The 26054-nt window shown below is 40.0% G+C and overlaps 1 protein-coding gene and 1 long non-coding RNA gene across 4 annotated transcripts in view; both read right to left on the reverse strand.

The window, feature by feature from the left end:
- Positions 1-26054, reverse strand: part of lsamp (limbic system associated membrane protein) — an 899933-nt gene that overhangs the window by 569399 nt on the left and 304480 nt on the right. Inside the window, exon 1 of one of the 3 annotated variants that reach the window (XM_034701359.1) lies at positions 22435-22622. The exons of the other annotated variants lie outside the window; for them this stretch is intronic. The gene's annotated coding sequence lies outside the window, so the exon portion shown is untranslated. Of the gene's footprint in view, positions 1-22434; positions 22623-26054 lie in introns of those variants that run through there. 3 annotated transcript variants of the gene reach the window in all.
- Positions 11256-26054, reverse strand: part of LOC117825494 — a 70501-nt gene continuing 55702 nt past the window's right edge. The window contains exon 3 of the long non-coding RNA XR_004633855.1: positions 11256-11360. This is a non-coding gene — a long non-coding RNA (uncharacterized LOC117825494). The remainder of the gene's footprint in view (positions 11361-26054) is intronic.

Here is a 26054-nt window from a genome sequence, read left to right on the forward strand (position 1 = left end):
CACACTACACTCCGATAGAACAGATCCTTTCTGTGTAATACTGTTTCAGGCTCTGAGAAAACACATGCCAGCTCTCCAATGAGTCCATCCTGCCCAAGAGTTTCGGCCTCAGGGTTTTTGTATGAATATGAACATTTGGTGTCCATAACAAAAATAATTATCTGAGCAACATTGTTGGTAAATATTTCAGAACCAAACCTACTTAAGGGATCTCCTGAGTTGTGCTGTGAGAAGAACTCAGGATGCTACAGTAAAAAGCTCATTTCCAAAGAGAGCAAAGCTACAACAACAAAATCATCACCCAGGATGGAGAAGGACCTAACGGATCAAAATAGTTTTACAGACTGAACAAACAGAGTTTTATCATTACCTGACTGGCTGCCTCTTTGTGTTTCAGTGTTGGACCAACAATAAGATAATGTCACTCTTTCTCAGAGGCAACATGGAGCTCTGCTGCCCTCAGGACAATATTGATCTCCAGAAAAACTCCAAGTTGTCAGACAAGAATGCATTTTGTGCAGCCTCTCTTGTCTGTCAAACGTCTACAGGATGTGAGGAGAAAAAAAAATGGCAGTAGAAGATTCTGTAACAAGTTTGATGTGATCAGAGTGCTACAGCTCTCATCAGTGTTATATGGAAGACAATAATCAGAAACAGTATCCACTTTTCTCTTACTCTACACACCTTCAAAACAGTGTCAGAGTTTGTCCAAACAGACACTGACTGCAGAATCAATTTATTGAAAAATGGAATAGGGCTTTTTTCTTGTTTTTGTACTTCCATTTGATAAGTTATACACTGTTTTTCCTCTTCATATCATCCTTTTTGTTTGTTTCTGCTCTAGTTGATAAGAAGGTTGGAGAGATAAACAAGTTTCTGTGACTAACAAGGTACGCTGCCTATGAGTATCTGAAAACAGAAATGTTTTCTTGTTTTGATTGAAGCAAAAGATAGAGTGTAGAAAAGGTGATTGCAAAATGTTAATTACACAAAAATCATGTTCAGAAAAACACTGACTAAATCCTCTCTTGTCTCCTCTTGCATATTTTCTTTACATCTGAGGCCATGTTTCTTGGCGGAGTGGGCTGTGAAGCTGTTATCTGAGTTCATCACATTTGGCTTGAAATCAGTTAAATACAATGTTGGTCGTATTAACATTGTGTACAATTACTAACCAACATAGTAGGAAAAAAAAAGTTTGTATCATTTGTCCGTGGTGTGTTTTGTGCAAAGACATCTCACAAACCTCTCAGCCCTCATTTTCTACCCACACACACAAACAAAGCAGATTTCACTTTCCTCCTGAGCTCAGTTTGCACCTTTACTTTTCATGGATGACTGTGACCTTCTGCTGTCAGAGAAGGAGCCAACACTAAGAGGCAGCAGATGGTTCACAGACTGTTGTTTACTAAACAATGGTTTACACGCATACGTGCACACGCCCACACACAACCACAACACACACACAGACATTATATTGGAGAACTACATTGATATAATGTATACAGTATGGAGGCCATAAAATAAATAAAGGCATGTGATATAAGCACACAAAACAGAGAGAAGGGGATAGAAATATTCAGTCATATCACAGGCACACTGTTTGTTAGAAAACGAAGGATATGTGGATTACAGAACTGAAGGAGAAGAGCATACAGGAAGTGACAGGAAGCTGTAATTCCTTCTATAGAAATGAGCAGACATACACAGACAGCAGCTTATCATAGTGTTCAGTGACAGAGGTTGTGGAAAATTGAAAAGATCAGTTCCCCGCTGACAGCAATGAATGACATGAATTACTTCTTCAGTTAATCTGCTGCTTTCAGATGAACTGAAGCCTCCACAGTTCATTCAACAGAGGCTGTGCTGAGTCCAATGAGCTTTACCTACAGCTTAGTGTATATGGAGCTGGAATCTACAGAGGAGAGGAGACCTGATCAATCATTCTACTGCTTTGTCACTGAGGAAAAGATACATCGAGAAATGGAGGACAAAGCTAAGAAGTGTCCACATTAATTATTAATGATTTGAGATAAACAGGAGTGTAAATAAGTTTTACAGATAAAGACACTTTCTTGAAATCCTGGAGAGATTTGTCTGTCTTCCTGTTTCTCCTGGTCGCAGTGTGCTTTCAGAGGAAAGTATAAATTAAATGTTTGTCTTTCCCTTTCCTCAGTGTTTCTGAAAGAAGCTGAATTTCTTATCTGCTGCTCTGGGAAATTGGTTTCCCCAGATGTCACATATCAGTGACCAGTGATGGGCTCTGTCCTTCTCACTTAAGAAATTAGAGACAATCAGTGAGTCAGAACAAAAGAGAGACTAAGAGAGAAACTGAAAGATATACAACTTTGAACTTTGGTCTGCAATAACAGGAAAAAACGGAAAAATGTATCTTTCTGACTCATGTTTCCAAAGAGTTACAGGACCTTTCTGTAACTAATCCTCACCTCAGACACATCCCATTTACATTTAAATAGAAACAGTACTGTGTTGAAAAAAATGCAGAGGCTGAGGAGAATACAATCTTATCTGCCTTACTTATGGATTCAGAAAATAAACTTGGGTCTTATCAAAAAAAGTGAGCTTAAGAGTGTAAAGATGGAAGGTTCTGTATGGATCCATGGGTGCTTCAACAGGCTGTTTATATCAAACAAAAGGAAGAAGCTTACAGCTCAGAGATAATGTAAATACTGTCCCTGCAGCAAATATTGTTTAAAAACATCCATGCATACACAGACACATCATAAGATATATGCTCTATGTGAACACTACATGGATACATTCTGACCTTACAGAACTCTATATTAATCAAGGCAAACAGCTGTCACGTCTCACAGCTACAGTAATGATCTCTCCAGGGAGCTTCTTTCTCCAGCTGCAGTGGTTTCATGAGTCTCTCATGTGAGGGGTCACTGCCCTCCAGAATGACCTTTGAACTTATTATACACTACTAGCAGAGTTAAAGCATCTTGAACAAACAGCTGAACTCTCCCAGGACTCTTATTTCTCCTGAACAGTCCAGCCTCTCTTCATTTCCTGAGTTTCTCTGGCTCTGTAGACTAACTGACACAGACAGCTCGACTACAGCTCTAATTTATTGCAAATGAACAGCTGGACTGATTTTACCAGCCTGTACAGTTTAGCAGCACTGAGGAGAGGAAGTGAATCAATGTCTTCCTTTCCCGGTACGTTCAGGCTCCACATCTTTAGCCCTTTTTTTCTCTTCCAGTTCTTGGGAGATAAAGATGCTTAGTGTTAGATTTAGTATCTGCATAGTGCATCAGAGAGAAACATTATGAGGCAAAAAAAGTCAACAGTATTCCTGTCTTATAAGTCTGCAGAAAGACTTCAACCTCATGTGTGAAGTAAAAATGCAGAACAACAAATTGTCTTAAAACTTTCAGCAATGCTTTTCAGCAGCTTTTATGAAGCTGCAAGTTTCCATTGTTTGTTCCTCCTCATCTCCTGGCCTGGGAGACTGGAATAATACTCTGTGTTTAGCACTTAACTATACTGTAATTCTTCACACTGAATAAAACATGAATTAGATCCATTAACAACAACAAACCACACGCACAACTGAATGCGTGTACCACAGGTGGGACAGACTTTACTAAAGGATGATGAGAGTCATGCTGACTGTGTTGAGTTTTGGCCGCCCTTTGTCAGGAGAGGCCTCAGTTAGTGATGTGATAATTATAAAGTAACAAGGACACAGCAGGCTGAGGGGTTAGAGTTTCACAGTATTTCACATGTTGTGAATGGATTTGTATTTCACGACATCAGAAAACTGGAGTTGTTTCAGTAAACTATCTGGACAAGTACCCACAAACAAAGGGGGACCGAAGCATTGTATACATCTGCACCTCCTTAGGAATAAGATAAGATAATATAAGATAAGATAAGATAAGAGATAAGATACGTCCTTACTCGTCCCAAAACAGGGAAATTCAAGTGTCAGAGTAGCAAAGTGACAGTGCAAAAAAAATAATATATAAAGCAAACAGGAGCCTATAAAGTATCAATTATTAAAAAGTTAGATGAAACCAAAATAGGACTTTTTTGGTAAAAACTCAACTCGTCGTTTTGGAGGAAGAAGAATGCTGAGTTGCGTCCCAAGAACACCATTGCCTACTGTGAAGCATATATATATATATATAAGAAGTCTGTCACTGAACAAGCTACCTAGTGTTGTTATGGTCTCCTGGAGGGGGTGTGACGTGTTGTCCATCAGAGAATATAGCTTTGCTATCATCCTCCTGTCAGCCACCACCTCCACAGGGTCCAGAGGGGCAGCCCAGGACATAGCTGGCCTTCTTCACCAGTCTGTCAGGCTTCTTCCTGTCAGCAGCAGAGATGCTGCTTCCCCCTGAGACCACTCCAAAGAATATGGCTGATGCCACCAGAATCAAAGAAGGACTTCAGAAGAGCCCCCTTCACACCAAAGACCTGAGTCTCCTGAGCAGAAAGAGTCTGCTTTGTCTCTTCTTGTACAAGTGCGTTGCAGTTCTCTGACCAGCCCAGTTTATTGTTCAGGTGAACAATACAACTATGCGTCAAAACACTCGGACCACAAGCCTTGTGATTGGTCTGCTGTGTAGCATTGTATTTATGACATAACCTTACATTGTTTGTATAACACACATCCTCCATGTCTCTGAATTCCTTTAAAGGAATTAGTATAACAGGTCCAGTTTAATGTGTGACCTGACAGAGACATTCCACTCACACACATGAAAACAACTGTGCAGTGTTGAAACAAAACCATGTGTGTCTCAGCTGCATCCCTCCATGCTCTATCAGTTATTCACGACACATCGCATGAGTTAATTGTGAACGTAGAGTCAGATCACAGCATGCATCTAGAATATTACCCTCTTAATCCTGCTGATATAGATGACTAGATGACTATTCATAACTGATTATCTCAATCTCTTGGTGTCATCAGACACAATTATGAACCTATGTGATGAAGTAGGTGAGTGTTACATTCACTGTCCCCTGCAGTGTAACATAACACCACCACCACAAACTGCAGCTTGTAGTGAATTCTTCTCTGAACAGAGTGAAAATAATAACAAACTTTATGTTTGTTTTTTGAGAGTGAGCAGAGGATGAAAAATACAACCAGACAAGAATCCCAGAAATCAACAAAACACGGAACGAAGCTGAGCCAGGCATGATGGGCACAGACAACGAAACGATAATGAGTGCTAATATTTTGACATATTGTAGACAAGTATCGTTGTTTGTATTATATTTGCATGATGGCATTAAGCCCTGATATAAAGATGAGTCGGTAGTGTTGTAGTACTCGAGTCCAGGACTCGGACTCGAGTCATGTTTTGCAGGACTCGTGACTTGACTTGGACTCGAGCACTGATGACTCGGATTTGATCTCGGACTCGAGCATTGACTGCAAAAGGACCCGGATGATAGAGAGGAGGACCCGGGCGTATATATTGATACAGACTGTTTTAATGTTCATTTTAGATTTGTATGTTTCATAAAATGTATTCCGTTCAGAGCGAGGGCTGGCACGAGCGTTTGTCTGCCTGCGCGTTCAAGTGACGTCTGCCAGGATTAAAAGACGCTACCAGCTGAGCATTTTTCTTTCAAAGATTTCACAGTAAATGCAGCGAGAGCAGAGCAACATGTTGGATATTTAAGAGACCCATCAATGAAAGGAAAGAAACAAGCTCAAACATTAACAGACATCTGTCCAGGATGATCCGAAAAGTGAGAGAGATGCTAAAGTTATTTAGACCGTTCATCACTTTACATTGTTAGTATAACGGTAATATAAGCGCTAAAGTACTAAACCGTAGTGATTAAGTTGTTTGGTTAGTTAGATTCTGATTCTTATTGTTAAGGCTGAGTTTATTGGACACACGGCAGTGATCCCAGTGCAGCAGAATCTCTGAGCGCGTCCCCTCATCAGCAGAAGCGCGGCGCACATTTACGCACGGCACACAGCGCTGTGGCTTCATTCATAAACTAATCTCCAGACACACCGGCCGGATTTCATTAGAATCTCACTCCAGTGTCAGTTAGACCTTGTCAATTCACTAAATCAAAACTGAAAATCAAACCGGCCACGGCGCACGGGGGAGAGCGGATCGTACAGGATCAGACACATTTTAAATGTCAGGTAAAACTGTAGATTCTCTGATGTCATATTAAACAAGATAGTTTGTCACCAAACAGTCTGTAGAGTCCTCGTGCTCTAACGTCTTCTGGTAAAAAAAAAAAACTAAACATTCACCTCTCCCTGTGTCCGCCCCTATCTTACCTGTCCATCCAGGTGAAAACCATCAAACTATCAAAATGCTTACTAAAATAAAATAATAATAATGCACATGACATTGCCCTTAATATAAACAACAACAAATAAATGACATAAAGTAAAATGATTATGAATATATTAGACTATTAATATTTATGACAAAAAATAATGGAAATAGTTCCAACACTAATGTTAATGAAAGAAATGTGTTCCTACACATCCAAAAGGTCCCACACAGCCAGTCTAAACAGTCAATCGTTTGATTCATATGTCTGCCCTCCTTGTAATATATAATATTACCGGTGGTGCCTCGACTGGACTCGGACTCAAGTAAAGAGGACTCGACTCGGACCCGGATTTTTCTCTGGTGACTTGGACTCGATTCGGACTTGAACACAGAGGACTCAGGACCTCCACTCGGACTCGGATTTGGTGACTCGACTACAACACTGGACTCAGGTGACAGGGAGCTAATAACTCATGAGTAAGAGGGGGTCCAGATTTACACATGGGGGATGTGAGGGTGTCCTGGTTTGACCAAAGCTGTGGATCCAAAGCTCAAACTGTCAAACTTTAAATCTAGTTCTATCTTCAGTCTTAAATTCTCCTCCAGTGACACTGAAAACTGAAGCAGCTCATTATCAGAGTACCCAATTCATGTGATAGTACACCAGAGCAGTGCTTTTGCAGAGACACACATACATGCTCACCTAGATTAAGATATTGAAATTCTATGACTTAATCTGCTGACAATAGGAAACGAACAACATTACAACCGCTAACATATCCAACATTTACCCTGTGTTTATGATCATTTGTTGTCCTTTAGTTTCCCTCTTTAAGCCTTTAACAAATTAACCTTCTGGTACAGGTCTTCTGTTTGAGGTAAGTTCATTTATATTCCTCTGGTTCCTCACAGCTCATTTGTATGTCAGACTCAGAGGAGAGAGTGCTGTGTTCATTTTAATGTGCCAGCAGCAACATAAAGCAGAAAGAACACAAAGGTTCAGGGGAATCATTAAATACATGTGATGAGAAATTAAGTCTTTTTCACAATTAGAGAAATGTAACTATTTAATGCTAATGAGTGCTGCATTGGACCACACATTCATTCATCATCACTGATCTCTAACACTGCTAACTGAATTCACCTGTCGCTCAATGTAACAGCATAAAGACATGTGACGTGTTAGACAGGGAGAGAGCAGTCTGCAGGAACATTAACATATATGTTACTGATTAGCTCTTTGTAATCATTGCATCAGATAAATGTCCAACAGACAACTGTTTGCAAAGACTATTATGTTGTTGTCAGCTTCATGTGTTGAAAAGAGACTACATGTCAAATTTACTTTTCACAAATCAAGTTTAACAACATCAGAAGTAGAAAGCTAGCCTTAGAGTCATTGCAACCCAAAATCTATGGTCTCTCTTTTTTATAACTCGTAATAATTTCACTTTTTTTCTTTCAGGGAATAAAAGACAGATAAAAAACTTTATTACGATCATCTCTGAGACAAAAATTGATATTCAGTGTGTACGCTCCAGCCCACTCAACTCTTCCACTGAACACAAGGTTCAAAGCTCCTCACCCCTGGGTGTCCTCATTCATAGTTAATTTACAGCGCACAGTGAACTCCAAGACTCAGCTGTCAGCACGAAAACCTTTGGCTCATGAGTTACAGATTTTCTCTTCATGTTATAAATGGATGAGCTGTGCAGATTTAAAACGTGTTGCTTATTTAAAACAATGTGTTCTAGAAATCTACAGAATACAATTAACCAAGAGTTTCATGTGGTGACCGTGGACCTCCAAGAGCTCCTGAGGGGACACTGGGGGGTCTTCAGTAGTCTGAATATATTATCATTTCATCTTTATAATGAAACAATAAATTACTATTTTAGTAAAGGGTTTCATACACTTTCAATTATGTTACATCAAAAGGAAAAGTCATATCAAATAGAGGTATGTGGTCTGACTTGTGTCATGATGAGGGTTGTATTGATGAAAGAAAAATAAAATCACTGTCAGAGTCATTCAGAGTCGGCCTCGGAGTGTTGAGAACTTTGTAGACTGTAATTCTTCATGTCATGTCACAATGAACCTGTGAGGTCAAATCTTCACATAGTGTGAGATCTTTCTGTGAGGTTTGATTTCTCAACAGAGGTCCGGATGTTTTATTATGAATGAGATATTTACACAGAACAAAGTACATCATGTGCAAAGTGGACAGTGGAGCTACTCTGGTTCAGGTTTTCTATCAGGTAGTTGTTATCGTCAAATGCTGACACTACACAAGCTTGCATGATGAATTCTGAACAGCATGCATATTCACACACAATAACCAGGCTTAATATAGAGCACAGAAGAAAAGCATTCATTGTAGATAGAGCAGGTAGATATATTTTTTCCATGAACTCTGGATTTAAAGGTGTAGGATGAGTTTAGCTCTGTGCTATGGCCTCAATCACTCCATCACCATAGGTCTTAAAGTGAACAGAACAAACAGCAGGTTTAGTCTGTTAGACTCAGTGGATCAGTTTATGGTTAGAGGTGAATCATTTCTGCCAAATGTCTTAAGCCTGGCTGAGAAGAGCTCTTTAAGTCTCTATGAAAGAAGAAATCACACTACTCTTATTGAAATAAACACTGAATCACTCATCGTTCGATCAATGCCACTAAGATCCACTTAAATAAAGTTCTTCACCTCAGAGAACAATCATTTCTCCCAGCAGCCAGCCGACACACTCATTTGACCTCTCTTCTATCTTGTAAAGCACAAAGTGAATTGTGTCGCAGCAGAAACAGCACTCAAACACTTTCAGACACACACACAGGGAGGCTGACACACACTTGTTCAAAGCTGAGTGGACACAAACACTTGCTCTGTGTCTGTAACCTTGTGATCTGGAGAGCCATGAAATCAAATTGCTTTCCAGTGATGTCTCAGCAGAGCGACACATTTGACCAGTTTGTTGGATCGTGTAGAGGGATGTTGTCGTTGGTGGTAGTGGTAGTGGACTCATACTTGTCAACAAAGCAACAATAAAGTGAATTAGTGTCTCTGTTTGAGTTCTGTTTCACACAGAGGGTCAGAGATCAGTCACAGAGAGCGTTCTTCAGCAAGGAGAGAGAACACACAGAGAGCTGTTTACTTTATGTTTCTGTGCATGTCAGTGAAAAGAGCTGCAAAAACTTCACCATCTGAACATTGATATTCATCTGTTGACGCTTCATCTGCTGCCTCCTTCTATCACCATGTTTGTTCTTCAGAGTCAGAGTAACTGAATCACTTCAGTCAACAAGTGGAGAGCGTATGTGCCAGTCCACACTGCACTGGAAACTGAATCTGACACACGATATTGTCCAATAGAAAGACATCAGCTTTATTTCTGCTGACATGACAAGTCTGTGTTACTGACACATCACAGACTTTACAAACTCCACAGAGTCAGCTAGAGATCAGAATAACTTACATTCTTATCAAGTTCAACTTCAACACACACTCAAAAACCCACACAGAGTCAGAGAGCCAATATTTCCTTCCTTTTCACTGAAAGTGCATGTGTGAATTAGCATATAAACAACTACTACTGATTATCAAGGTTATATCAAGAAACTAGAACAGAGAGATAGAGAGGGATAGAGAGACTCCTCTCTCTCCAGTGACAGATCAGTGTTTCAGAGCTTCATTACTTTCAGACCTGCTGCAGTTCTGTCTCATCTATCACATCTGTTGTGTTGCATTTTTTTCTTTTTTTAAAAGTCAATATTGGTTAAAGGCAAAAAGAAAAATGCAAACGTATTCAGTGGAATGTTGTTTAGAAGGAGGAGTGGTAGGTGGGTTTAGTTTTGAGGAGAGGATGAAAGGCAGAAGTCAAAGAAAATTAAATTAATTACTTTTAGTTTTGATAGTCAGATGACATAAAGAGACTTAAATGATTACTTGCTCTGAAGAGCACAGTTTATGATCACTGTAGCTTTAAAAGCGAACTGTGTGTATTCATCACCCGAGTTACAAATGAATAAATTAAATTAAGAAACAGGTTATATTGTAATTTAAAGCTTGCTCTACAAAGCGAGCCAGAAAACGGACATAATGGAGTTAATGAGTTTCTGCAGGAGAGGGCTAAATGCTCAGTTTGCAACTCTTAACACATTGAGGACTCCCACACACACCATGTGTTAGAGGCCTTCTGAAAAAGAAACATACAACATTCATCCTCCCAAACTAGGATGTTTTTCTTATAATTTCTCATACTTCTGTGCAGCACGGAAAAACATACAGGTACATAACCTGCAGGAACAAAAACGTTCTCTGACGACCATGGCACAGTTTGGCACCAAAATAGAGTTTTCAGACATATTATATTTAACAAAGTGCCACTAATTTTTGCCATAGATCTGTGTCTGGCTCCTGAGCATCAGTCAGAACTGACTGTTTCACTGAAGAACAGAAAACAACAGAGAGTCAAGTTCTCATCAGGTCAAATTAAATGAAACACATTCTGCATTCAACAGGTCCTCAATCTGACCCTCAGAGCAGACTGTTTGAGAGACTTTATCATAGACTATCACAGCTCCGAAACTACATCACCAACTTTGACACGTGAACTAATGTTCAAAAATGAAGTTCTACATGGAATTAAAACAAAGATTGAGTTTTGCAATATACGTATGTTAGCATGCAACCCCCCGAACAATATATATTTTACACATACTGTATGTACCCAGACATACTATAAAACAGTCATGAGAACACACACAACTGTGCACACACTTCTACACACATCTCCTCTTCTCTGCCTCATCCAGCAGAGTGAAGGGTGACAGAGATTTAAACTGATGGAGGAACTAGTACAATACTAAACTCATTCTTTGTTCATTTAACACATCAGTTACTCAGCAGCAGATCAGAAACAATCATGACTGACACTTTGAAAATATCAGAGGTTTTCTTACTGTCAGCTCTGAAGATCACCGAGCAGCAGGGGGTCGACTTTGTTATCCAGTCAACATGATTGAACGCACTGACACACAACACAGACACACATAACCAGTTGGCCGTCTTACCTAGAAGAGACAAAGATGAGAAGAGAAAGAATTTTAGATATTTTATCTGTGACATCATCAACAACATAACTATACAACATACTTTATTTTGGATGACACTGGAAGGCAGTCTGTTGATCGCTCAGAGCTAAAGAAGCACTCATCTCTGGAAGTATTGGACTTTAATGCAATGATGATGTGGAACATAATGGAGGGAAACATCAATGATTTTTTGTAGTAAGAGTCAACATGAACAGGTGTGGAGAGTCACTTGTTCTACCTGTTCTCTGACAGAGACACCTGCAGCCCATAAACCCAACAAGAACCAAACACCTTCTAACTCTGCTGACTCAGAGAGGGAAACACACTCAGGTGAGAGTCTCAGAGTGAGCAGAATAAATCCCCACTCACATTCACATAAATGCTCCAAGTGTTCAAATGAGGGTGGTTCATGATAGCCAAGAAGACAAAGACTTTAATCTGAGAAAAAGCAGTATTTTTTTATTGTTAATCATGTTTATGATGGTTTGTCACCTGTCTGTGCTCTGGTGTGTTTGTGCTCCTCTGTTTAAACCAGGGCTGTTTCCGAAATCGCCTACTATACTAGCAGTACGTACTGATATGTCCAAAATTCAGTATGTAGTAAGTAGTATGTGAACAAGAGCAAAATCTGCAGTATGCCAAAACTCCCCGGATGTCTACTGATTCGGGAAAATATCTCAGTGTGCATCGGACCAGTCTGCCTCGCGTACTGTTTCCCATAATGTACAGCGCTCGTTCTGCTTTTTCTTTTTCCTCATTTTTTGACGGGAGGAAATCCGTTTTTGGGTGCTGTGAAAGTTATCAAATTACATATAAACCACTTCCTAACTTTTTAAATCATAAATGGATGCTAAATAAGCATTTTATTTATCGGCTTCGCCGTTGTTTACTTCCGCTTTCCGAAACCGGAAATCCAGCCAAGTCTGGCTCAGCATGCTGCATGACAGATCGGACAGAACAGTCATACTACATACTAAATTCAAACGCAGTATGTAGTAGGCAATACCTACTGCCTACTACATTAGTAAGTAGTATGTAGCAGGCCGTTTCGGAAACAGCCCAGGACTGCTCATACTGAGAAGAAGCTGCTATTGGCTAATGAGGAGGTGTGCCCAGAGGAATGTGCCAAGTATGTTGAAGTTACAGGGGTGTTCATGTTGATGAAATAAGAAACACTTTATATTTGTACTTTGTGGTTTACAACCACTCTTTCTTATTCTCATCCACCTGTGGTAGTGGTTTAAAAAGATGATTTGATTTTTGTTTCACTACGTTTCATTGATATTTTTTCCCCCTCTTGGTACACTTTGATGAAATTTATATCAAACAAATCAGTGATGATAAATCAGCAGCCAGCCTTGCTAGAGGAAGAGAGTAGGTGAAGAGAGAGCTGTGATGACTGTGATACTCAGCAGATAAAGAGCACTTACAGACTGTAAGAAGAGTGGGAGGATATTGTTTTCTTAATGAGAAGCGAAAAGGTTGGTGGAAAGCTGAAGTAAAAGACAGAGGAAGAAATTGAACACACAGACTCATGGGATTGAGATGTTCACAACAGCCAATGGAACGCAGAGCAGTGGGGGTCTTTGCTTCATTTCTATATTACTCCTCTGTGCTTCACAAGTGACCTGTAATCAGAACTGTTATCAATATAAGACATACCAATTTGTTTCATGCTCACCTAAACCTTTGGTTGTAAATTTGTCCTTGTTCTGAGCTTTTGTTCTAGCTCTCAGTATGTTTTTAATACACAGGAGATGTTTTCACTTTTCATAGCAGGGAAATCCCAGGTGTAATTAAAAACATTAACGATGTGTCTGTTCCTGTGTGGTGTCTCTTTAAGCACTGACAGTGAGCTAACATACACATCGACAGAACCATGAACTGTTGAAGCTAAATGAACAAGCCAAAATGAGTGTGATTATTGACACCTGTGACTTTATTGCTGTGATTTCACACAGTCTGTCTTTTTACAGTCAACCACTTACAACACAGAACTGCAGGGAAAACATTCAACTCTGACTGCTGTTAGTTTACCAAAAATACATATTTCCAAAAGAAAGTGAGAAAAAGAGTATCGTTTTCTTTTACCTTGAAAACATTTATGTTGAAAGTGTACAAAGATAAAAAAAAAAGCATAAATCTCTCTCACATTTTTACTATATTGTTGTTTTCTTGTAAAAGGTGCATCTAGTAACGGGCTTCATTTAGTTCTTCAGTCAAGTCTTCCCACGTCATTTAGAAGGCTGCTGTACAGATCTTAGCATGTTCTTCCTGCTTGTCAATATTAAAATGAGTCAGGCACAACTCTGCCCAAAATTAAGTCCTATTAACTCTTAGTCTGAAACAGAAATTCAACAAAGTGTTTTTTTTTTTCTGTCAGACTCAAACAAAGGAACTAAAAAACCCAGCTGCAGTCTAGTGTGTGGGCCGTCCCGGCCCCCCACTGAGTCACTGAGCTGGAAGTTATTTAAATAACTGTAATCAGGAAACAGCTCAATAAAAGAGCGACTCAACCAGCCTTACACATGTTTAATCTGAAATTAATGGTTCAAATTATGGCTTTAAAATATAATAACCTATAATACCAGTTATTGGAAAAGAGCAGATATTTCACGTGTATCTCACGGTCTTATCAGTGAAAGAGATAATTTAGACATGTCGGGACTCCTGCTGTCTCTCCTCTGTTGACAACAAAAAGCAAGAAAGCACCCATGTTGGCATTATTTCAAAGTGCAGGGTTTTCTTACTTCACTGTAGCAGGTAAACTTTGAAGTCGACATGTACCAGACCTGTTTTGTCGTTGAAATAGTACAGTATGTTTTGAAGTAACTTTCTACCCTTGTCAAGTGAAGAAATGACTATAATCTAGAGATCTGCTGTCATACTGTTATCCTCACACTCAGATCAGAGAGGTCAGACAATCCTTAGAGGGACGGTGTGTTGTTCAGTGATGTGTAAGTATTGCATGTCAAACTATTATTAAGAGCTATATGAGATTGTTTGGTGTTGGAAAAATGAAAGTCAAGCTCTATAGAGAAACACTACCTTTTTTACAGAAGTTACGATGTGAGAAAAAAACACACTGCACTTCTTTAGGAGAAAAGTTGAGAGCTGACGTTAGAGAGTGAATGACTTTGTGCTGAAGTGAAAGATGAGAAAACTGGAGGGATTGACTATGACAAAAGATGAGAGCATCATGATACACTGCGTTCATGTGAAAGACAAAAAGACGTTTTCAACCTTGTTAGTGAGAGGAAGAGACAGCACAGAGGACACAAAACACAACTGTAAACTCTCACAGGAGGCTCAGTGCACAGGAAACATCTTTACTGTGCAAAATGTGTGAATCTCAAAAAGAGACAAATCTCAAAAATCCTACTTGGGGACATTTTTTGTATATCTTTATGTCAAACGTTTTTGAGCACAACTCTGGATTCCAACAACCTCCAGCAGGAGCAGTATGTGATACGTTTTCTTTACAAAGTAGATTCATATCAAAGAGACTCTGGCAGAACTGGAGAATTATTTTTGGTGGGGCAGAGAGATCTTATGTTGGCAGTCCACTAACTGAACACTAAACATACCAATGACTATCTATTCTCATAACAAGGCTGTTCAGTGAAACGAACCGTTAAACTTGTTCCTCCAACATTATCTTCTGTAAAGCTTCGATTCCTCCTCAGCTGCCCTCAGCCTGATAGTATCTCTCTGCTGAGGAAAACATTTCTGCTGCTGGTTCTGGTTCAGCTCTGTGTTCACACTCTGTTGGTTCACTCACAGCTAAATCAAGCATGTGCAATTAAATCACAGTAGCCTATCTGAAGTATATATCCCAAGTATATATTTGATCCAAACAGCATGTCTGCAGAAACAAAGATTGATAAATGAATGAATGAATGAATGAATGAATGAAAATAACAAAATACTATTTCCTAAAGAGAGCTTCACATTTCAACAAATGAAAATCTACAAAATAGAACTTCCAGAAACAGCTCAAATACATCAGTTCCCTCATAGCATGATGACTGATTCAAACCCTGAAGCTGCTCATTCAAATTTCAGGATCTAATTTTGAGACGACTCCCCTCGTTTATCTTGATTTATATTTCATATGAGTGATGAGTCACACACCGGTTTTGAAAGTGAATAAGAAATAAGTTTGTTCCACTTAAATATGTGTCCTCTAAAAAGTTCCCATTGGAGGTTTTAGTGAAGAGGGCTCATAATGGACGGAACTGATAGCAAATATACTTCAGTGTTGTCTCAACCAGCAGCCAGGAGACAAACACTCATCAGAAGGCCTCTTTACCTCACTGTGACAAAGAGATGCTGAGAATAAGAAAATACACATCTAACAAAAACTTAGGAGTGTGTATGGAAAATGAATCCTGTCTTAAAGCAAAAAAATGCCAGAGTGATGTCATCTGTAAGGATAGCATGGTCTTTCACACTGACACAGATACTGCTATAAACATCCTTAATATCTCCAGTGAACAACTGCTTGGGTGTCTAAAATCCCCTCCAGTATAATCAGAGCTCTGTCAGCAGTGTGATATAAAGAGAGCTTTCAAACATACCCCCACCTCCATTCATTCTCATTACACACTGATATAAAGAATACTAAAGGTGTGATACAGAGTCAGAGCACTGAGATATATAATATAAGAAAACATAGACCTGGACTGATTGGTGACTCTTTGACGAGTCCACTTCATTACTACAAAAAGCCTCAGTTAATGCTGAAGTTTGTCAAGTTTTCAGCGCTTTAACAATCAATGGTCGATGACTCTGGGTTAAATCTGAGTCTGAGCGCGTAAGGAGGTTGAGGAGCTCATATTTCTACTTCTGCAGTTGTTTATATGTTTTTTTGTCATGTGCATGTGTGCAAAAACCTGTGAACTTTTGGCAGCATTCAGTCTGTAAATAGGCTTTTAGCAAGTCAAGCAGCTGCTGACTCAGTGTGTCACTGAGGAAGAACAACATCATCTCTGCTGCTGATCCCATTTATGTTTTTCCCTGAAGGACTGATCTCACAAGACAATTTTATGTCTGTTCAGTCACACTCCTCTCACTCTCTGTCTTTCTTTTCCTTTTCTCTCAATCTCACTGGTGGTTTGGGTTTACACAAACCTTGACCTGACAGAGGAGGGGGGTAGTCTATTTCAAGAAAGATTAGCATAATAAACAAGCAACATTTCAGAGAGTGGATCAAACTGTTGGTGATGAGCTTGTATCCCCAGCAAAAAGGAAGTAAAAAAGGATCTGACCCAGCTTAACTGCATGTAATCCAACAGAGCCTTCAGGAGGAACTATCAGTAAACATAAACATTTGATTTTCATCTCTTTATCACCCGATACTCATTATTATAAAAACCCACCCACATGAACTCTGCTACTGTAGTTCTGGGTCTCTCTACATGACTTTTGCATCAACACACTGCATACAAAACTAAACCGAATCAGAGGAAAATTACATTCATCACTTTATTTTTGACTTGTGTACATTTCTTCATTACATGGTCCACATACTTCTGTCACACTGTGGTCCACAGAGTCTAGTCGCACTGACTTACTCTTAATGATTTCTCTGACATGGCTCACAGCCAGACATTATAAGTATAAACAATGCAAGGACAAAGAAGATGAAAGTCAGGAGATGCGTACATAAAAACAAGACAATAAATAAGGCTGTTTAAACCAGTGCATCTGTAATGTCTTCTGCTCAGATCAGCTAATCCCAGAGTGTCCAGTGGGACTGAATGTATGTTTGGTCTCATACATGTTCAGGAATAAGAGAGGCAGGGATTAAACCATAATCTATCAGAATTTTGGACTGGTATTTCGAAAGCCGATGACAGACAGCGGAGGAAATGACTGACCTGATGCTTACAGTTGTTTCCAGAAAATAGAAATACAGTCCTACATGAACCAAAGTGACTACAGTAATTAATGCTAAGGTATACCAAATGAGAGAGATATGGCTTGGAGATACTCTCGTGACCGAAAAGTGAAGGAAAGCATAACCTGTGGCATCTTTTTTTTTTACAGTCACTTTCATATTTCTGTTGAAGTCTCTTTGAGGACGTTCTGTCTGTGTCCTCATCTCTCAGCAGGATCTAAATTTCAGTTGTCAGTCAGTCCTCTCTGCAGTCACAGCAGTCTGTCCTCTGAGCTCCTTCTTCAGAGGAGATGTTGAGTCACTGGGAGCCGTCTATCATGTCCTCTTTCCTCTGTGTATTAAACTCTAGCAGAGAGGTAGAGCTGTGCTTACAGCATCCTGTTTCATAGACTGAGTTATTATTCATTCAGCTGCCAGTCAGGGCCGAGATGATTCAGTGGGAGGCCTGAATGAAACCTGACATTATGGAAATGCTCAGGTACCTCCTGCATGTGTATAAGCTAGACTGGAAAATGAAATACATAATTTAAGTGCAGATAAGATAAGATAATAGTCAGATAAGGTTTTCTGTCTGATGAAGGTAACATGAACAGTACGACGGGTAACAAAGGGCAGTAGCAGAAACATCACAAACACACACCACCATAGTACTCATTAAAAACATGTTACTCTTTGGTTCAATGACAGAGTAAATGTGTTTGTGCTCAACTCAAACAAAAGTCTCTGTGTCCCTCATCATTGCTGCCAAACACATTGTTATTCAAAACACAACGTAATGTCAGATAATCGTCATTAATACAGATACAATCCAGCATGAAACTGTGTGGTTAGCCTTTTAAGCTTTTTGATTGAGCTTATCTGATTACCCACAATCCCCTGGTTTCATCAGGGTAGCAATTATCTCGTCACTGATCTGTGGCCTTCTCATGAAGAGTATCTTATCAGAATGTTTCTATTGGCTGCATACAGAGACAGAGATAACACAGCATTTAAACAGTATATAAAACTTCTACACATTCTACTAACATAAATGAGTTTATAATACATGATACATTAATATACGATCCACAAGTTATATTACTTTCTTATAGTTCATGGGAGTGATGGCTGAGGAATCGATCCTTAAAATCTAACATCATTCAGATGTGGTTAGATCTTTGCTGTGGTAACTTTATGTTGACTGTCACCCAGTCACACTGTGCAGTGCGAATAGAGTTACATAAACCTCAGTATTTAATGATGTAAAGTTTTTAAAGCTGTGTGTGTTAAAGTCAGTCAGCTTCTCTGATGTTAGCTGTGCCTCAGCTCAGTAAATAATATCAGATGATGTTTGCTCTGGTAGGTGTTTGTACTGTATGTACATTTTAATGATCTGATGCTAAATAAGGCATGACTGCAAACCATTATATTCCACTAGATTTACATTTTCACTGTGAGAGGTGACTGTCTATAGAATGTAACAGCATCCTGTTTGTGATATACAAACAAATAAGAACAATCTATTAACATACCCACATGGATATACATGATAAGCTAAACCATGAAATGATCATCTCTGAGCAGCACTGTGACAAATCAAACTGTATCATCTGTTGTCTCAGTGCAGCTTGAAGTGTTGATGTGTGTAGGAATGTTGGAGTCACAGATGTTAGAGAAACTAACAGCAGGGGTTTGAAATGGTGTTTAAGTTGTGCATAATAAATACTGTTGTATATAAACTCTACATCACTGAGACTGACTTTATAACAGAACTCAAACCGAGCTGAGCTATTGAAAGTTAACACCGTCCTGTTTTAAGTATAACCGGTCTGTGAGATCAACCAGAATCACGCTGTTGTTTCTACCTCACTGTGGTTACTGCTTGATGTTATCAGGTTATTATGTTCTAGCTTTAGTTATTTAAATTATTCAAATCACTGACACTACAATCAGTGCTTTTCCCAGGATAGGACTACCATGAAAATTGTTTCAGTTTAATACATAAATTATGCAGATCTGTGTACAAAATGTGCCAAGTTTGCAAAACAGCAGCAAAAACTGGCAGACCAGTCCACCGAGGAATATAAATGAGCTTAAATAATGAAAAACAAACATAAAATCTCACTTCAACACTCAGTAATGCAGAATTTATGAACACACTGGGAAATAAATACTTATCACACATTTAATTATACATCAAGAGACAAATTCAACACTCCACTGTTCTATCTCACCGACTGATCCAGAGTGTCAGACATGAACGAGATGTTTGTACACCCAGAGGAACTGCATGTTGAGCATGCTTCAAGACATCTCGCTCAGTACAGTAAACTAAAAGACAAAGTCAGAGACACTGGGACATTATTACAGTCACATCAGCACCATGGACAGCACTACACATCAAACAAATAGGACAACAGCAACAGAACAGAGGGCATTGTTCCACACTCAGCCATAACTGCTCACCAAATGAAAAAATATATACATAATGATAATAAACATGCTGATTTCTCCTGGGTGGGCCAAATTCCGGGGTAGGGGAACCCTGCCCCATGGGTTCCATCTATATAATTCAGACAACAACTCTCAGTTATGTGCAATAAACCAAACAGTGATTGAGACCTCTGAACTTTAACAAAGAGACACAGTAACATGAGCTTCAAACAACAGAGTGATGAAGTTATAAGATTCAGACACCAAACCAAAGCCCCCAGCATTTCATTCACTTTAATCCTATCTTCTACAGACGATGAATTCATGAGGACAATACTAAGCACTAATTAAGTTTTCAAGTCATATCCACTGGCAGAGCTTAAGCTTCTTTTCCCCTGACTTACAAATGTAAATGAGGATATGATCCTTCTCTTGTGAATTTATGCAACTTTGTTTCCTTTGTAAGTAACAATAAACAGCTGCTCAGCCACAAAGCTTTACTACAACTGGAGACATCTGCATTATGTGAAGAACATAGTACATTTTTATCAGACGCAGGTTTCCTATGCATAAACTCATCGTCGGTGGTGAGTGGTATAGAGTCTCTCTAAAGTAATGATGCCATGGTAAACATGGTCAGCCAGCAGAGAAGAAAAAATGTTTCATGCTATCCAATTCACAAATGATCCATAAAACTGAAGCCAAGAGACAAATAAATAAACATCAACTACTTTTTTTAAATTGAATCTATATTCCACACTGTGGTCCACCACCAGGCAGAAAAAGTATATAACAAGGCTGGAGCAATAACCTAGAGGGATGAGGTGCAGGCCTGTAACATCACTAGAAGGCAAATCACACAGTAACAGTCAGACAGTAAATTGACTGATTTCCAGCCCCTTCACTAACAGGTGACACTGCTGACAATTACAGGATGGATCTTTAAGGAGAACCATGAAGTTGCATCTTTTCTGCAGCCCTGCAGATGTTTTTTTTTTACTGCAGTTCCAAAGAATAAGGGAAATGTCATACTTTTATTTCCAGCCATCTGGCAAATCACATACTGTGTCTTTAAATCTATGACCAATTTCAAAGCTATGCAGAAGCCAGTGTTTCAATACAATACAAAACTGAATACTGATTTAACTGTGACTCACTGTCTGAAACCCCCTTCTGTTTGGGCTCCATTAATAAGCTGATGTGACTGTGTTTATTATCACCTCTAAGTGCATGTTCATGTGAGCTGTTCTAACAAGTGACATTCTTTAAACCTCAGGACTCCGTGAATCGTCATGTTAACTAACCAGCCTCACATCTCGAGCCTGCTGAAAGTGAGAAATATGAAACACTGGGAGTGTGAATAAAAAATCATAAAAAACTTCACTGAACAAGGACAGTGAATGCAGCCATCCAATAACACTTTTGGAAGTAACCTTGTAATGAGCACGCCTTGCTCTCCAATGAACTGAAGTATGAGACACTTGAAGTGCTTTCAAGTGTCTCTTCAATGCAGACGAGACTTGGGTCTCAAGTTTAACAAAACCTTTTTAACGTTCACTTCTTTTCAGGGATTCATTTCTCTGAGCTCAATGATGATGTCATCTCTTTTGATTAAAATGATATTTTTAGTGTTTTAGATGAATTAATGAGTTTTTAACAACCCCTGTGATTGTAATCAGGCCCTTGGGCTTTTGAGCTTATTGATTAAAATATGTCTTTAACGACACACTTTAACTTGTCTTAATTTAACTTTCTCAGTATATTCTGCCTTTAAACCATTACCTCTAAATCACACCTTTCTTTAATACAGCAGTCAGACAGAGGTAGGCTCATGAATGTACAAGTTTTCAGGAAATCTTCCCTGAGGCCTCGTGGCTTCACAGGCTCCACACATTCAAGCCTCTCTGCTGCATTTGAAGCTTCTTCAATAGTTTGAGGTAGAATGAGACAATTCAGGAATACTAATTCATACAGTTCAATTCAGGTCAGGTCAGGTCAACTAAAATCCATGATAGGAAGATCATAGTAGATTATCCTCAGCTTATTATGTTACACAGGGACAAAAATTAACTTGAAATATATTATAATATATGTTTCATGTGGTGAATATGACATTTTATTCAGAGCTGCTGCTTCTGATAACTTTCTGTCTCCTCTTGGTCTGGTTATGTTGGTTTAGCTGCTTTCTTTACATCATAATACACCTACAAACAACCTAATTCATGTGTTGCTTCTATGTTCAGATTGACGGTCACTGCACAATGCTGAGGTTTAAGTGACCCTCTTTCACTGCTCTTTGAAACCAGGTTTCCAGGCTGGAAGTACAGAGCCTGAGGTCAGACTCTCTGTGGGATCTTCACAATTATCCATGTGTGTGTGTGTGTGTGTGTGTGTGTGTGTGTGTGCGTGTGTGTGTTCGTCTGTATGTGTGTGTGTGTGTGTGTGTGTGTGTGTGTCACCAAACTAGATTGCATTCCCTGTGGGTGTTTTAAAAGCTCTCAGTAAGCAGAAAGTATCATATGACCAATACAGGCACCTCTGGCTAGTTTAGTTGTAACCCAACCTCTTCTGACTCTCAAAGCCATTTAGCTGTGGAATCATATGTATTATCATGGGAAACAGCTCAGAGAAAATATATACTAGCTCTTGTCTCTGACTTCCAGGGCTCTGTTGGCCGTGCATTAATCCTTGGTGTCAAGCATTTGGCTGCCAGGCTAAAGGGAAGCTAAATGGGCTCACCTGTTGTTGACTTCCTGCTTGGCTTCTCTCCGATTCTTTTCACCCAGCCAGCTCTCCCCCTCTCTGGCTTCCACACAAGTGACAGTTCATTTGTTTCAGAAACACACGGACAATAACTTGAAACAAAACTCGGTAATCAAAAAAGAAAAAAGGAGACTTGGCAGTCGGTCCAAGCATTTCCTCATACTGACACCTCTCACACCTGCTTCAAGGTTCCACTAATTACTTTGGCAATCACTTTTTTTTATCAACAACTGGCTATAATGAGATAGCCCCACCACCTGACCTGACAGCCAATAGGGAGACAGTGTGCCGTGACAGTACTGAATGTATTTTGAAAAAGGTGTGAATGGGTAGTTTGTGTGAGAGCGTTTCTCTGTATGAGGACCACAATGGACCAGTGAAAGAAAAACAAGCATCATTTAGCTTCTTGACAGCATCAGTCTGAGAAGATGAAACACTGAAACTGAAGCAGTACTAACATAAAAATAATCTCTTCATCTACATTCACAGCCAGCAGAGCAGTAGAGTCTTTAATAAGACAAACAGGAACTTTAAAGCCTTGAACTGTACTAGAAAGTTAACCAGCTAAAGCACATTTACATCCATATAACCAAGAACTCTTAAAGCCTCTGACTCTGCTCACACATTATTACAAGAATCTGTGGAGCAGAACAAATCAGCTCTGATCCTCACAGCAGGCCAGTCAGACAAGAGGAGAGCAGAGCAGCAACAACTACTTCATCACTCAACTCAACTCAACTCAACTTTATTTATAAAGCACTTTAAGAACAACAGTAGTCGGACACAAAGTGCTGTACAGAAACATAATGGATAAAAACAAACAATAAAATCATAAAATCAATAAGAACAATAAGATAAAATAAAGTTAAAAAATAAAAATAAAAATAAAAAGGCACTGAAACAAGAGCAGGGTCTCATGCTGAGTCGAAAGCCAGGGAATAAAAATGGGTTTTAAGACGACTTTTAAAAGTGGACAGTGAGGGGGCTTGTCTGACGGCTAAAGGAAGATCGTTCCACAGTTTGGGAGCAGCGACAGAAAAAGCCCTATCCCCCCTGAGCTTCCGCTTGGACCTCGGTACCTCCAGGAGCAGCTGATCAGCTGACCTGAGGCACCGAGCAGGGGCATAGAGATGGATCAGCTCAGAGAGGTAGGGCGGGGCGAGACCATTTAAAGATTTAAAAACAAATAAAATAATCTTAAAATGGACTCTAAAATGCACAGGCAACCAGTGGAGGGAGGCTAAAATGGGCGTTATGTGCTCCCTTTTACGTGCTCCAACTAAAAGGCGAGCGGCTGCATTCTGGACCAACTGGAGACGTGCGAGGGAGGACTGACTGATTCCTAAATAAAGTGCATTGCAGTAATCCAGCCGGGATGTGACAAAGGCATGGATTACTGTTTCAAAGTGCTGTCGTGCAAGGAAAGGCTTCACCTTTGCCAGCTGCCTAATGTGAAAAAAGCTGGACTTTACTATAGAGCTGATCTGCTGATCCATCTTAAAATCACTGTCAAGCTTAAAACCCAAGTTTGAGACTTTCGACTTAAAATAGACGGCCAAAGGGCCCAGATCAACCGGAGGGAGTTCACAAGGGCCACTGGGACCAAACACCATTACTTCTGTCTTTTTTTCATTGAAGTTTAGAAAGTTCAAAGCCATCCATGCTTTGATGTCTTCAAGGCACGCAAGAAGTGGTGAGAGGGAAAAGGCATTTTTCTTTTTCAGCGGCACATATATTTGACTGTCATCAGCGTAGCAGTGGAAGGAGATGCCATGCTTTCTCAGGATGGAACCCAGAGGCAGTAGATACAGTGAGAACAGCAGTGGACCTAAAATGGACCCCTGTGGAACCCCATACAGAAGCGGAGCTGAGTCAGAAACAGAGTTTCCAATGCGTACACTCATAGACCTGTTGGACAAATATGATTTGAACCATTCAAGTGCGGTACCACAGATGCCCACTAGTTGGCTTAGCCGAGCCACTAGGATACTGTGGTCCACCGTGTCAAAAGCCGCAGTTAGGTCCAAAAGGACAAGGATGACATAGTCACCAGAGTCATTTGCCAGGAGGATGTCATTACAAACTCTTAACAAAGCCGACTCAGTGCTATGGCGTGTTTTAAAACCAGATTGAAAAACTTCCAAGACTTCATGCTCGTCCAGGAATGACTTCAGCTGGACATGGATAACTTTCTCTAAAATTTTTGAGATAAAAGGGAGCTTGGAGATGGGCCTATAGTTGGCCAGCACACTGCGATCCAGGCCAGGTTTCTTAAGTAGGGGCTGCACCACTGCATGTTTAAAACTTAGGGGAACAATACCAGAGGACAGACTGCTATTGATGATGGCCAAGACTGACTGCCCTATACTAGGGAAAACCTCTTTAAACAGGCGAGGAGAGACAGCATCACAGGGAGAACCCGAAGGCTGAAGATGGTCAACCAGATCTTCTAAAAATGACAGAGACACAGACTCAAACCTATCAAGAGCTGCAGAACAGGGAACAGGGTCAGAGGGGTCAAGAACAGGAGCTGAGATGAGAGACCTTGCAGCAGCCACCTTATCAATAAAAAAGTGTAGGAAGCTATTGCATGATGCATGAGATGCCTCCAAGTTGACAGGCTGTGGGGCATTAAGAACAGTGCCAATGGTTTTAAATAACACACGCAGATTATGACGATTGGACTCAATAAGGTTTGACAAATATTCCCTTCTAGCCTCTTTAACAGTGTTCTGGTAGCATCGCCAACAGTTCTGTAAGATTTGGAATGAAACCTGCAGCTTGTCCTTCTTCCACCTTCGCTCAGCCTTGCGACATTCCCGTCTGGTTGCGCGAGTGTCCTCGTTCAACCAGGGCTCAGATTTAGCCCTGGGTTTCACAGCTTTTAATGGAGCCACAGAGTCCAGTATGGTCAGACAGGATGAGTCAAACCAAGAGCTGAGTTCCTCTGTGTTACCAGAGACAGGGTAGGCACAGAGCTGATCAAAAGCCACAGAGAACCGACCAGCAGTAAAAGGGTTAATAATCCTCCGTCTCTGAACCGGGGCGCGAGATTCAGAGACAGCACAGGAGAAATCAACATCAAACAGTACAGGCATATGATCCGAAAACACATTGTCACAAATCTCCACGTTTGACACGGATAAACCATGCGAGAGGACGAGGTCTAAGGTGTGTCCACGTTCATGTGTGGGACCAGACACACACTGCACCAGGTTAAAAGAGTCAATGAGGCTTATGAAGTCCTTTACCAGCGGCTTATCGGGACAACACACATGAAGATTAAAATCCCCAACAAAAAGGGCACGGTCATATTTGGGCATGAGCTCAGCCAGAAATCACTGAACTATCAAACCAACCAGAGACCTCTGGGTTTATACTCCATACATTCAGCTCCAACAACAAACTGAAGCACATCTGGACTGAACTTTATAGGTGTATTATGAAGTCTTCACTTGGTCACATTAGCTTTTATTAAACCAGGAAGTAGGTTGTCTTCAGTGAGGGATAAAACCTCTGACCCTCTGTTGTTGTTTCATTTCACACTGACTGTTTTTATTATCTCACAGTTACTCTAAATGTCTTCCTGTCTTTAC

The sequence above is a fragment of the Notolabrus celidotus genome, chromosome 14, assembly GCF_009762535.1.
Source record: "Notolabrus celidotus isolate fNotCel1 chromosome 14, fNotCel1.pri, whole genome shotgun sequence".
Classification (NCBI taxonomy): Eukaryota; Metazoa; Chordata; class Actinopteri; order Labriformes; family Labridae; genus Notolabrus; species Notolabrus celidotus.